The 12,721-nt window shown below is 41.5% G+C and overlaps 1 pseudogene; it reads left to right on the top strand.

Moving 5' to 3' along the window:
• The first annotated feature begins 7,365 nt into the window (after nucleotides 1–7,365).
• Nucleotides 7,366–10,569, top strand: LOC115663855 (MDIS1-interacting receptor like kinase 2-like; annotated as a pseudogene).
• The last annotated feature ends 2,152 nt before the right edge of the window (nucleotides 10,570–12,721 follow it).

Below are 12,721 nucleotides of genomic sequence, written 5' to 3'. Positions count from 1 at the left end.
ATCCATTTTTTTGCAGAAATGGATGGCCCCAAGGTTGACCAAGCCAAAAACGTCATCGGCCGCTCAAAATTGTCACTTTCAAAATTCTCGATTCCCGGGCTCGAATTTCAAGAAATGACTAAAATCGAATCGCGACTTTAACTTATCTCTGACTAACAGGTGGCTCATTGGGATTACGCGCTCTCGACCCGTGACCGACATTAAGTCAAATCACGTTTAAGTTTGCCCGAACTGAGGCGACCTCGATTATCATATAATTGCGAGGGTCTGTCGCTAGTTCCCTTTGGACACGATCAATCAATTAGATCGGTCTCGATTGGCTCAAAACATTCCGTCGTCAATCCTTATGGTCGAAGGTTGAATCAAGGTCGAGTTCTTTGATCGTGCGAACTCAGTCCCGTAATGGCCTTACTCATAAGGTTAGCATCCCGTGAATGCGCATTTCCGGGTGAGATCTCACTATAAGTGCATTGGCCAAAATATTCATTTCTTAAATCCCGGGAAAAAGATGGAAAATTCAGACTGTTACAGCCCTAATACCATGTTAGAAAATCCAATCCAAAAGCCCAAGTTAATAGGTGTAGGAATAGCACAAGAATATAAAGAGCATTTGGAACGCGTTGTCGAGCGATATGGGCTAATATTCCAACATGGTGTTTGGTAACTCACTGTTGAGAGAGAGTGCATTCAATTAGTTCCTATTCCGAGTGCAATGTGCAAGTTGTTATAGCATGGGTATTTATTAGACCTTGTCTCTTAGGCTTATCTAATGTTATTCCAGAAAAAAAGATGATCGTACAACTTTTATATAGAATTGTCAAACTGGTAAGTCAGGTTGAGTCCAGTCGAAAATGGATCCGACTCAAATTAACCCATTTAACTCATACAATCTCATATTTATGTGATACAATTTTAGCGACTCAAATCCGACTCCACCTGGACCCAACTCATAGTCAATCCAACTAAGTTTTGGTTCCCAGTAATTTTTTCACTTGATTATAAAAATAGCATACTGAAAGAAATAACCAACTAAAAACAATGCCCATCATTTTCTTGCGGCCGCGAGATTATTTAACCAAAGCAAGGCAATGGTCCTCACTAATTTAATTTATTACAAAAATAATAAATGCAATAAACTAAAGTAAAAATGAATCCCAAAGCTTATAAATAAAAGGAAGATAAGTTCTTATAATGTTTCGATTCCAGTGATGGTCATTAAACTTCGACATAATCAAAGTGTACACACATTCATAATCCAACAACGAAATCGTTACCCCGTGTAACATGCTGGAATATTTGTCTTGGGCCCATCAAGCACTTCAAAAATTACAAAATAATCACAGCGCATGAGCTCAAAAAATATAAATAATTTGAAATAATTATGCATTTATTTCACTGAAAATTTTACGATAAAGAAAAATATTTCTCATCAAAACCATTTTCAAGTAAAATAATTAATTTTCTTTTGTTTAGTGATTTACGGAAAGTGATCTCCTCTTTGGTAGAAGAGAAAGTTGTTTTCCCCCCATTGAAAAAACTTCTTGTTTTCACTTTATGGGAAAATGTTTTCCATTGTCCAAACACCGGACAGTCGGAAAATAATTTTCCGTTACATTATTCCTTCAAACAAGCGGACCCTAAATCGCGATCGTGAATATTCTTCTACTTGTAAGTACAACAAAACAAAAGAGCGGACCTCCACAACCACGTTATCGTTTGTCAAAAAGGGCTCCAACAAGCAGGCCAAAGACGATCTTGATTTTTTTCTTCTTCAATTTTCCTTTCGATTAATATGAGTTTGCATGTGGGTATGGTCCAGACGCATTAGCTCGATTATCAGCTGTAATTTCTGCAGAATGAAGTCAACCGGCGCAAGATTTGACTTCATTAGAGGACTCCCCTTCGGCGCATTCAGAACTGCATAATGTGTGAAACGAATTTAGGATTTGATCACTCTCCACAACGACTTCTCTGTCAAATTCTCTAGATTTCTAACTATGGTGGGGTCGAAACAGCGATGGATCCGAGTCAGAAAGTCGCCGAGGAAGACTGAATGGAAGAAAGCTCCAAAGTCTTGGAAGGAACCAAAAATTCGTCTTAGGCGGCTTTCCGATGCTGACTGCGAAGCTATATCCACTAACTTTTCTTAGTCTTTCTTAAAATAATGATGGTTATTGCAAGCCCATTGTAATCGAAGACGATAGGAAGGGGAGTATTCACAAGCATCTTAAGCATCACTCAGTGCCTCGGGAACAAAGAAAACCAACTTACCATAACCAAAAAGAACAGAAGAATAAGAACCCATGGATACTTCGCCAGAATTCAAGAGGGTCATGAGCCTTGTGACTGCCCTTGCCCTTTTTGCTACCTTTGTCATTCCACTTCCTGTTCATGCTTCCCCTGCGGAAGCACAAGCCCTCCTCGACTGGAAGTCCAGTTTTGGCAATTATTGTTAGAAATTAAACCAAATTTGTTAGTACTTGTTTTCTTTTTGAGTCTGTTCGTATTTCCATATTTTGATAGATATTGTGAGATATTGTTTCTAGTTATATTTTAGGAAAGTTTCCTAAGTCAATTAGATTTCCTAATTAGAATAGGTTTCCTAGAAAGAGGTTTCCTATTTCGAATCAAACTATGGTCTATATATAGTCTATTTCTCTTGTAATTGAGACATGCAATAGAAAGACGCGAATTGCGATTGTTTCACCTTCAAAAATTTCTTTCATCAAATCAATATTGTTGCCGCGCCTCTGACGCTCAATAAATTGGTATCAGAGCTTACGGTTCGTGATCATGGCGTCAACGAACAATCAGCTTCCTCTTCAATACCCTCGTCTTACCAAAGAAAATTATGGTAACTAAGCTGTTAGAATGAAAGCTCTACTCGGCACCTACGATGTGTGGAAATTTGTTAACACTGGCTATGATGAGCCAGAGGATGAAGCCACGTTGAACCAGAATCAGAGGAATGCCTTGGAGAAGGCTCGAACGAAAGATCAATACGCCCTGTCGATCATCTATCAAGTGTTAGATGATTCCATGTTCGAAAAAGTTTCGAACGCCACTACCGCTAAAGAGGCATGGGAGATTCTTCAAAACACACATCAAGGAGTTCAGAAAGTTCAGAAGATTCGCCTTCAAACCTTGAGAGGCGAATTCGAGGTAATTCGTATGAAAGAATCTGAATCGATTGCTGATTATTTCACGAGAATTTTGACAATTGTTAATCAGATGAAAAGAAACGGAGAAGACGTTTCCGATGTTCGTGTTGTTGAGAAAATACTTCGGTCCTTAGACAAGAAGTATGATTATATTGCGGTTGCAATCGAAGAATCCAAAGACTTGGATGCCATGACGGTCGATGAACTTATGGGTTCATTACAAGCCCATGAAGAAAGGTTTAGAAAGAAAAAGATTGAATAGGTGGAGGAAGTTCTCCGAACACAATTGACCATTCGAGATGAAAAGGAGCAAAGAAGAGATCCCGTACAAAATCGCGGGACAAATCAAGATCGTGATCGAGATCGTGGCCGAGGTCACTTTCGAGGAAGAGGTCGTGGACGAAGCAGAGGAGATCCTGCTCGAAGTGATGGAGGATACCAGTACCAAAGAGGTGTTCGTGAAAGAGGAAAGAACTCGACAAGCCAATGGTATGATAAATCTAAAATCCGATGTTATCATTGCAATAAACTTGGCCATTATGCTTCTAACTGCTGGAATAAAGAAAGTAGCAGACCGGATGAAAAGGCGAACTTGGTAAATAATGCTGATCAAGTTCTCTTATTGGCATTCAAAGAAGATGAAGAAGGTCAAAGCGATACGTGGTATTTGGATACCGACGCAAGTAATCACATGTGTGGGAGAAAGGAGATGTTTGCCGAGTTAGATGAGACAATTAAAGGAAATGTCTCATTCGGTGATAACTCTAAAATTCTTGTCGAAGGGAAATGTACAATTTTGATTCGCTTAAAGAATGGTGCACGTCAGTTTATTACTAATGCTTATTATGTTCCAAAAATGTCAAGCAATATCTTGAGTTTGGGACAACTTCTGGAGAAAGGTTATACTGTTCATATGAGAGATCTTAATCTTATGTTGAGAGATCGGAATAATAAATTGATTGCAAATGTGAAGATGTCGAAGAACAGGATGTTTATTCTTAATATAAAGAGTGAGATGTCTCGATGTCTAAAGGCGTGCATAGATGATCCTTCATGGTTGTGGCATTTGAGGTTCGGCCATCTCAATTTTGGTGGACTCAATTTGCTTTCTCGCAAGAAGATGGTTTATGGCTTACCACATATTGATCATCCCGATCAATTATGTGAAGGGTGTGTTATCGGCAAGCATTCCAGAACTAGCTTTCCGAAGGAGGCGACTTATCGAGCGAAGAAGCCGCTTGAGTTGATTCATTCTGATTTGTGTGGCCCGATCAATCCTCACTTATATGGTAATCATCGATATTTTGTTACTTTTATTGATTATTTTACTCGGAAAACTTGAGTGTATTTTTTGAAAGAAAAGACAGAAGTGTTTGATACTTTCAAACAATTCAAGAACTTGGCTAAAAAGGAAAGCAGCTATTTTATCAAGGCTTTGAGGACTGATCGTGGTGGAGAATTCACCTCAGCCATATTCAACAAATTTTGTGAAAATCATGGTATTCGGCGTTTCTTGACGGCCCCGTATTCTCCTCAACAAAATGGTGTGGCTGAACGGAAAAATAGAACCATTCTTGATATGGTTCGAAGCATGTTGAAAAGCAAAAATTTGTCTAAGGAACTTTGGACTGAAGCTGTTTTGTGTGCCGTCTATCTTCAAAATAGATGTCCCACATATGGACTTGAAGGCATAACTCCACAAGAGGCATGGACCGAGAGAACACCAAGTGTTTCGCACTTGAGAATTTTTTGGAGCATTGTATATGCTCATGTCCCGGATAAAAAAAGATCGAAATTTGAAGACAAGAGCAAAAAGCTCATCTTTATCGGGTATGACTCATCATCCAAAGCCTATCGATTATTTGACCCTAACACTTTAAAAGTGTATGTAAGTAGAGATGTCAAGTTCGATGAAAATGGAATGTGGGAAGAAAATCCAAAAGAAGAAGCGAATGTTCGTGGTGATTCCAATCAAACGAAGTTGAAAGATCAACCTTCACCTTCTTCTCCAACATCTTATTCAAGTTCATCAACACCATCCTCTTCAAATAGTGTTGATGAACCGCTAGTGCCAAGATCGAGAAGATTGTCTGAAATTTACGAAGCTACCGAAGAGCTTCATCTTATATGTCTTCTTGCAGATTATGAACCACTTGCTTATGATGATGCAGCCAAAGAAGAAAAGTGGAGGAAAGCCATGAACGAAGAAATTGAAGCCATCGAGAAAAATCAAACATGGGAGCTTGCTAATCTTCCGAAGGACAAGAAATCAATTGGTGTTAAATGGGTGTACAAGGGCAAGAAGAATGAGAAAGGTGAAGTAATAAGGTACAAAGCTAGATTAGTCGCGAAGGGGTACAAGCAAAAAGCCGGAATCGACTATGATGAAGTTTTTGCCCCTGTCATCCGCATGGAAACGATTAGATTGATTATTTCTATTGCTGCTCAAAATAATAGGCGGATTTATCAAATGGATGTCAAATCAGCATTCTTGAATGGCATTCTTGAAGAAGAAATTTATGTTGAACAACCCGAGAGGTTTGTTGTGAAAGGTTATGAAGACAAAGTGCTGAGGTTGAAAAAAGCTCTATATGGGCTTAAACAAGCACCTAGAGCATGGAATTCTAGAATTGATGCATATTTCAAGGCGAATGGATTCTCTCAATGTCCGTACGAGCATGCACTCTATTTGAAGCAAGAAAAATGTGATATTCTACTCGCCTGTTTATATGTTGATGATCTTGTTTTTACAGGAAATAATTCGGCGATGATTGATGCTTTTAAGGCATCGATGGTGAAAGAATTTGAGATGACCAATAATGGTCTCATGAATTATTTCCTTGGTATCAAAGTAAAGCAAAGTGCCGATGGGATTTTTATTTCCCAAAAAGGATATGCAGAAAATATCCTTGAAAAATTCAACATGAAGAACTGTATGCCGGTCAATACACCAATGGAGTGTGGAACCAAGCTTTCGAAGTTTGATGATGGTGCCGATGTTGATTCGACATATTATAGAAGCTTCATTGGAAGTTTGAGATACTTGACATGCACGAGACCGGATATTATGTATAGTGTTGGAATTGTGAGTCGATACATGGAGAATCCGAAATCATCTCATCTTAAAGCTGCAAAGAGAATACTTCGGTACATCAAAGGTACTATTTCTCACGGTTTACACTATTATTGCTCTAAATCTTTCAAACTTAGAGCTTATTCAGATAGTGATTATGGTGGAGATATCGACGTTCGAAAAAGCACCACGGGATTTGTATTTTTCTTGTGCGACACTGCTTTCACGTGGTCATCAAAGAAGCAATCAAGTGTTACTCTGTCGACATGTGAAGCTGAATATGTTGCTGCATCTTCATGCGTTTGTCATGCAATATGGTTGAGAAGACTACTCAAAGATATTCTTATGGAGCAGAAGAAAGCAATAGAGATTTTTTGATAATGTTTCTGCTATTGCTTTGGCGAAAAATCCAGTTTTTCATGAACGAAGTAAACATATCGATGTTCGATATCACTTCATCCGAGAACAGGTTAAAGAGAATGAAGTTGAAGTATTGCAAGTGAAGACCGGAGATCAAGTAACAGATATTTTTACTAAACCTCTCAAGATCGATGCTTTTCAAAAGTTCAAGAGCCTGCTTGGAATGATCGATGGAAGAGAATTTGATTTAGGGGGGAGTGTTAAAAATTAAACCAAATTTGTTAGTACTTGTTTCCTTTTTGAGTCTGTTCGTATTTCCATATTTTGATAGATATTGTGAGATATTGTTTCTAGTTATATTTTAGGAAAGTTTCCTAAGTCAATTAGATTTCATAATTAGAACAGGTTTCCTAGAAAGAGGTTTCCTATTTCGAATCAAACTATGGTCTATATATAGTCTATTTCTCTTGTAATTGAGACATGCAATAGAAAGACGCGAATTGCGATTGTTTCACCTTCAAAATTTCATTTCATCAAATCAATATTGTTGCCGCGCCTCTGACGCTCAACAATTATTCGGTTTCTTCCCTTTCTTCGTGGACTCCCTCTCCTCATAATGCCACCGGTTCCGGTTCAAACGTGAGTCCATGCGCTTGGTATGGCATCTCCTGCGATCAGGCGGAGACCGTGATCGGGATTAATCTCACCAGCGCCTATATCGAAGGTACGCTTGAGGAATTTCCATTCTCATATTTGTCTCATCTCGTGTACATGGACCTGAGCATAAATAGTCTCTCCGGCCGCATTCCGCCTCAAATCAGTCTCCTGAGCAATCTCACCTATCTCGACGGTTCTCGGGCATAATACCGCCAGAGATTGGCCGTCTAACAAAACTAGAGGTCCTACACCTGGTTTTCAATGATTTGAATGGCTCGATTCCCCTAGAAATCGGGCAGTTGCATTTGCTCAATGAGGTCACGTTGTATTCCAATCAGTTGCATGGATCCATACCTTCCTCATTGGGTAATTTGAGCAAATTAGCTAGACTGTATGTCTACAACAACTCCCTTTCTGGTTCTATTCCTCCTGAAATGGGAAATATTACAAATCTGGAAGTGCTCCACATGGACACCAACTTCCTGATAGGGCCGAATCCTTCCACTTTGGGGAACTTAACCAAATTGACAGAGCTGCACCTGTTTGCTAATGAGCTTACCGGTTCCATCCCTCTGGAGCTAGGGAATTTGATCCTTCTTAGCACATTAAGCCTTTACGATAATAATCTTACCGGTTCAATCCCATCGACATTAGGCAATTTGACAGAGCTTACCTTTCTTTATCTCTATGGTAACCAGCTTTCAGCTCGCATTCTTGATGAGATAGGAAATCTCCGCGCTGTGGTTGACCTAGAGCTGAGTACAAATCAACTCACTGGCCCAATTCCTTCTTCGTTGGGTAACTTGACCAACCTAGTATATTTATTCCTCCACGAGAATCAGCTTTCTGGTTCGATTCCTGGATCCTTCGATGATCTAGTAAACTTGGAGGTGCTGCAATTGGATACCAACCGGTTCACTGGCTCCTTACTGGATAACTTGTGCCGAGGTGGGTTGCTACAAAACCTCACAGTGAGTGACAACAACTTAACTGGTTCTATCCCTAGAAGCTTGAGAAATTGCACAAGCATAGTCAGAATACGCCTCGAGGAAAACCAGCTCACTAGAAATATATCCGAGACCTTTGGTGTCTACCCCAACTTGGACTTTATCGACATGAGTTTCAACAAGTTCTCTGGAGAAATCACAAAAAATTGGGGAAGTTGCATGCGTTTAAGTGATCTAAGAATTGCTGGAAATAACATCACCGGTAGCTTGCCTCCTGAGATTGGAAACGCGACTCAACTATGCGCAATTGATCTTTCTTCCAATGGTTTAGTCGGCGAGGTTCCAAAAGAATTTGGAAAATTGACCTCTTTAGTGAATTTGAATCTAAGCAGGAGCCGACTTAGCATATCTATCCCGCAGACTATAGGGCTTTCTTCAAACTTGGTCCTCTTGGATCTGAGTAACAACCAGTTGAGCCAAGATATTCCAGGGCAATTAGGGATGCTAACTCATTTATCCGAGCTAGACTTGAGTTATAACTTGTTAAGCGGTGAGATCCCAGCTCAATTCAGCAAGCTGCAAAGCCTAGTGAAACTTGACCTTTCACACAATAATCTTTCTGGCCTTATATACAAGATTGTCGAGGGTTTGCCAGGTTTGGCGGAGGTTGACATCTCCCACAACGAGCTTGAGGGTCCAATTCCCAACACCACAGCATTCCAAGATGCAACAAAAGAAGCGTTACAAGGTAACAGTGGATTGTGTGGAAATGTTGAAGGACTTGAGCCCTGTAATCAAGCGGCGGTAAATAGGGATAAATCTCCGGCAGGACACAGAGTGTTTCTTATTGTGTTTCCTCTGCTAGGAGCAGTTCTTCTGTATACTTTCTTTGGAATATTCTTCATTTCCCGTAGAAAGAAGCTCCATCCTACTGCGGAACTAGCACCCAAGACAACTGAAGTCTTTTCTCTATCGAAGTACGATGGAAAGATCTTATATGAAGACATTATGGAAGCCACCGGGGCTTTTGATGAGATTTACTGTATTGGAAGGGGAGGCTATGGACGTTTCTTCAAAGCCAAATTAAGATCAGGTGATATAGTAGCTGTAAGAAGCTCTATCAAACGGCTGATACTGGGCAAACAGATCAAAGGGAATTTTTGAATGAGATCAGGGCATTGACGGAAATTCGACACCGCAATATTGTAAAACTTGTGGGCTTTTGTTCACATCCACAACACTCGTTCTTGGTGTATGAGTACTTGGACAGAGGAAGCTTGTCTACGATCTTGAGCAATGAAGAAGAGAGTTGGACTGGAACAAGAGGGTGAATATCGTAAAAGGCATGGCTTGTGCTCTATCTTATATGCACCATGATTGTAACCCTCCAATCGTTCATCGAGATATTTCAAGTAACAACATTCTGTTTGGTTCCGAGTACGAGGGACATGTTTCTGACTTCGGCACTGCTAAGCTTCTTAAGCTGGATACATCAAACTGGAGTGAAGTCGTCGGCACATATGGATATGTAGCTCCAGGTAAATTTCTAAAATCAACTCTTGATCCGAAGGTTGACCTAAAGCACTGTCTTTGTGCCAATACATATACCTCCCTCTTTGTGCAGAGCTCGCTTACACAATGAAGTTGACGGAGAAATGTGATGTGTATAGCTTTGGAATAGTGGCCATGGAGGTGATCAAAGGAAGACATCCGGGTGACAGCATTTCATCTCTATGAGGTCCGGTCGACATGGAGAGCTCAGTTGTTTTGAAGAATATATTGGATTCACGCCAGCCTACGCCCACCACAGGCATCGAGGCTGAACTTTTGACCATCTTCAAGCTTGCATTGGCTTGCGTATCTGCTCATCCCCAACTCAGGCCGTCGTTGGAAATGATTTCTCAGGTGCTATCTGCTCGTTCGACCATTTTCCATGATGTCCTAAATTCACAGACAGCCACTGATCCTGTGAGACATGCAAAAGCATCAAGCCGTTTACTGGATCAATATGTAGAAGATAACGTCTGATAAACGATGCTGCTCTGTCAATCACATGCAAGAAGGTCTAAGATCTTAAATGAAAATTAGAGTCGTTTAAACTAGTTCATTAAGTCTCACAACTTTTTTAATCTATTGTCTCGCTCACTGATGTGCTTACTTTATTTGCATTTAGGAGAAATATTTTGACTGGCGACAAGAACTTTGTGTTTAATCCATATCAGCATGACGATGAGGGCTACATTTCGTTCATGCCCAAGTAAATATAGAACTGCCTTTCGTTCTGGAAAAAGTAAAACCCGAACTTACTGGCATCTAGTTTCATTTGTAGAGAGATGACAGCTGTCAACTGATATCTCAAACTGTTTCTGTATGTAGTCTTAATCAGATTAGTGTCGTGGTAGTGAAAGGTAAGTATCCACGTCAAGTTATAGTTTAGACAAATGTGACTTTTATATTAATGTAAAGTTGATGATGAATCTACTGTTATCATCTTGAAAGCAAGGTGTTTATGTAAAATTGGAATGGAACATTTATATGAAGTTTGTAAGACTCCGTTTGCTTGGCGGAAAATGTAACATTTTTTAAAAATGTTTTTCAGGTAATCATTTTCCAGGATAATGACAATATTCTCCATTGTTTGGCTGAAACTTGAAAATGAACTAAAAAATATTTTCCGTCAATTAGTTAGAAAAATTTGATTTGATTTTCCTAAATAAACATACCTTATTCGGGCGTAGCCGGGAAATTGAGCACGGGTACCAGGGCCCCAGGTTCGGCCTCGATGGACCTCGACTCGGGCACGGGTACCTAGGTCTCAGGCATCGAATTTAGGTCTGGTCTCGATGGACCCAAGTGTGGGTGTCAAGGACCCAAGCAAGGGAACTAGAGTCTTGGGCCTGACTTTGATGGACTCATGCCCGGCCTCGATGGATAGGGGCACGAGCACCAAGGTCCTGAGATTGGCCTCAATGGACCCGAGCGCAAGCGCCGGGGTCTTGAGATTGGCCTCGATGGACCCGGGCACAGGCGCCAGGATCTTGAGATTGACCTCGATGGACCCGAGCAGAGGCGCCAGGGTCCCGGACCTGACCTCAATGGACCCGAGCCTAAGCGCTGAGGACCTAAGCACTGGCGTCGAGGTCCCACCCAGCCTTAATAAACGCAGGACTAGCCTCGATGGACTCGGGCACTAGCATTGGGATCTCGGGCCCGACCTTGATGCACTCCGAGGCCCAAGCTCGACCTCAATGGACCCATGCCCGGCCTTGATGGACACGGGCCCGGCCTTGATGGACTCGGTCCTAGGCACCGAGTCTCAGGCCCGAGCACTGTGAACTTGATCCCGGCCTCAGTGGACCTGTGCCCGGGCACTGGGGATCTGAGCACAAGCATGAGCACCGAGGTCTCGCGCCTAGCCTTTATCGACCCGGGCCGAGGTGTTGAGGGGCCGAGCAACGATACCGAAGTCTAGGCCTAGCCACTGGTATTGGTGTCCCCAACCCAACCTCTGCGGACCCGAGCTCAGGCATCGGGGTTCCAAACCTGACCTCTTTGGATCTAAGCTTCACCTCGATGGACCTTGGTGGACTCAGCCCAGGTTCGTTACCATGGACCCGGGAACAAGCCTTCGGGTTTCTATGCCTAAATTCAGAGTTTTTTATCCAAGCACCGATATATAATCATATATAGGAAAATTCTGATTTTTTCAAGAGGAAATCATTTTCCATAATTTGAGTATAGATTTTTCGTTAACGCATTTTCCTAAGCTATTCAAATGCCGGACAATGTTTTCTCCAAAAATGTTTTTCGTGAAACTAACAGAACCTAAAATCTTGTCAATTGTTAGTCCATTTATACATGCCGAAGAGTTTCAATCATGCATCATTTCAGAGTGCATTCAATCAGAAACAAATTGTTTTTAGGGTTAATACCACGAAAAACCCTAAACTGGTACACTTGTGACATATTTATCCCTAACTATTTTTTTTACCATGAAAAACCCCAAACTGGTATATCTGTGATAATTTTACCCTGAACTATTTTTCTAATCATCAAAAATTCTAAACTGGTATACCTGTGACAATTTTACCCTAAACTTACCATAAAAAACCCTAAACTGGTACATATGTGACAATTTTATCTTAAATTAAAATTTTAATATTATTTTTTTATTTTTTTTGAATTTTTATTTATTTTTTATTCTTTTCTTTTCTTTTTTTTTTTCATCTTCAACCCGGCGACCGGCCAGAGCCGGAAGCCTGCAAGGGCCGCCCTCGCCGGCGTCGGGCGAGGGCGGCCCTCACCGGCGTTAGGGCGAGGGCGGCCCTTGCCAGATCCGACGAGGGCGACCCTCGCACGATACCTGCGAGGGTAGCCCTCGCCGAATCCGGCGAGGGCCGCCCTCGCCGGCCTCAGCGAGGGCGACCCTCGCCCGACTCAGCGAGAGCGGCCCTCGCCCAACGCAGGCGAGGGTCGCCCTTGCTAGATCCGGCGAGGGCGACCCTCGCCGGTATAGGGCGAGG

This window comes from Syzygium oleosum, unplaced genomic scaffold, assembly GCF_021117445.2.
Source record: "Syzygium oleosum isolate NSW1041296 unplaced genomic scaffold, Sole_v2.1 Sole_v2.13, whole genome shotgun sequence".
Taxonomy (NCBI): Eukaryota; Viridiplantae; Streptophyta; class Magnoliopsida; order Myrtales; family Myrtaceae; genus Syzygium; species Syzygium oleosum.
This window is presented reverse-complemented; position numbering and strand designations above follow the sequence as displayed.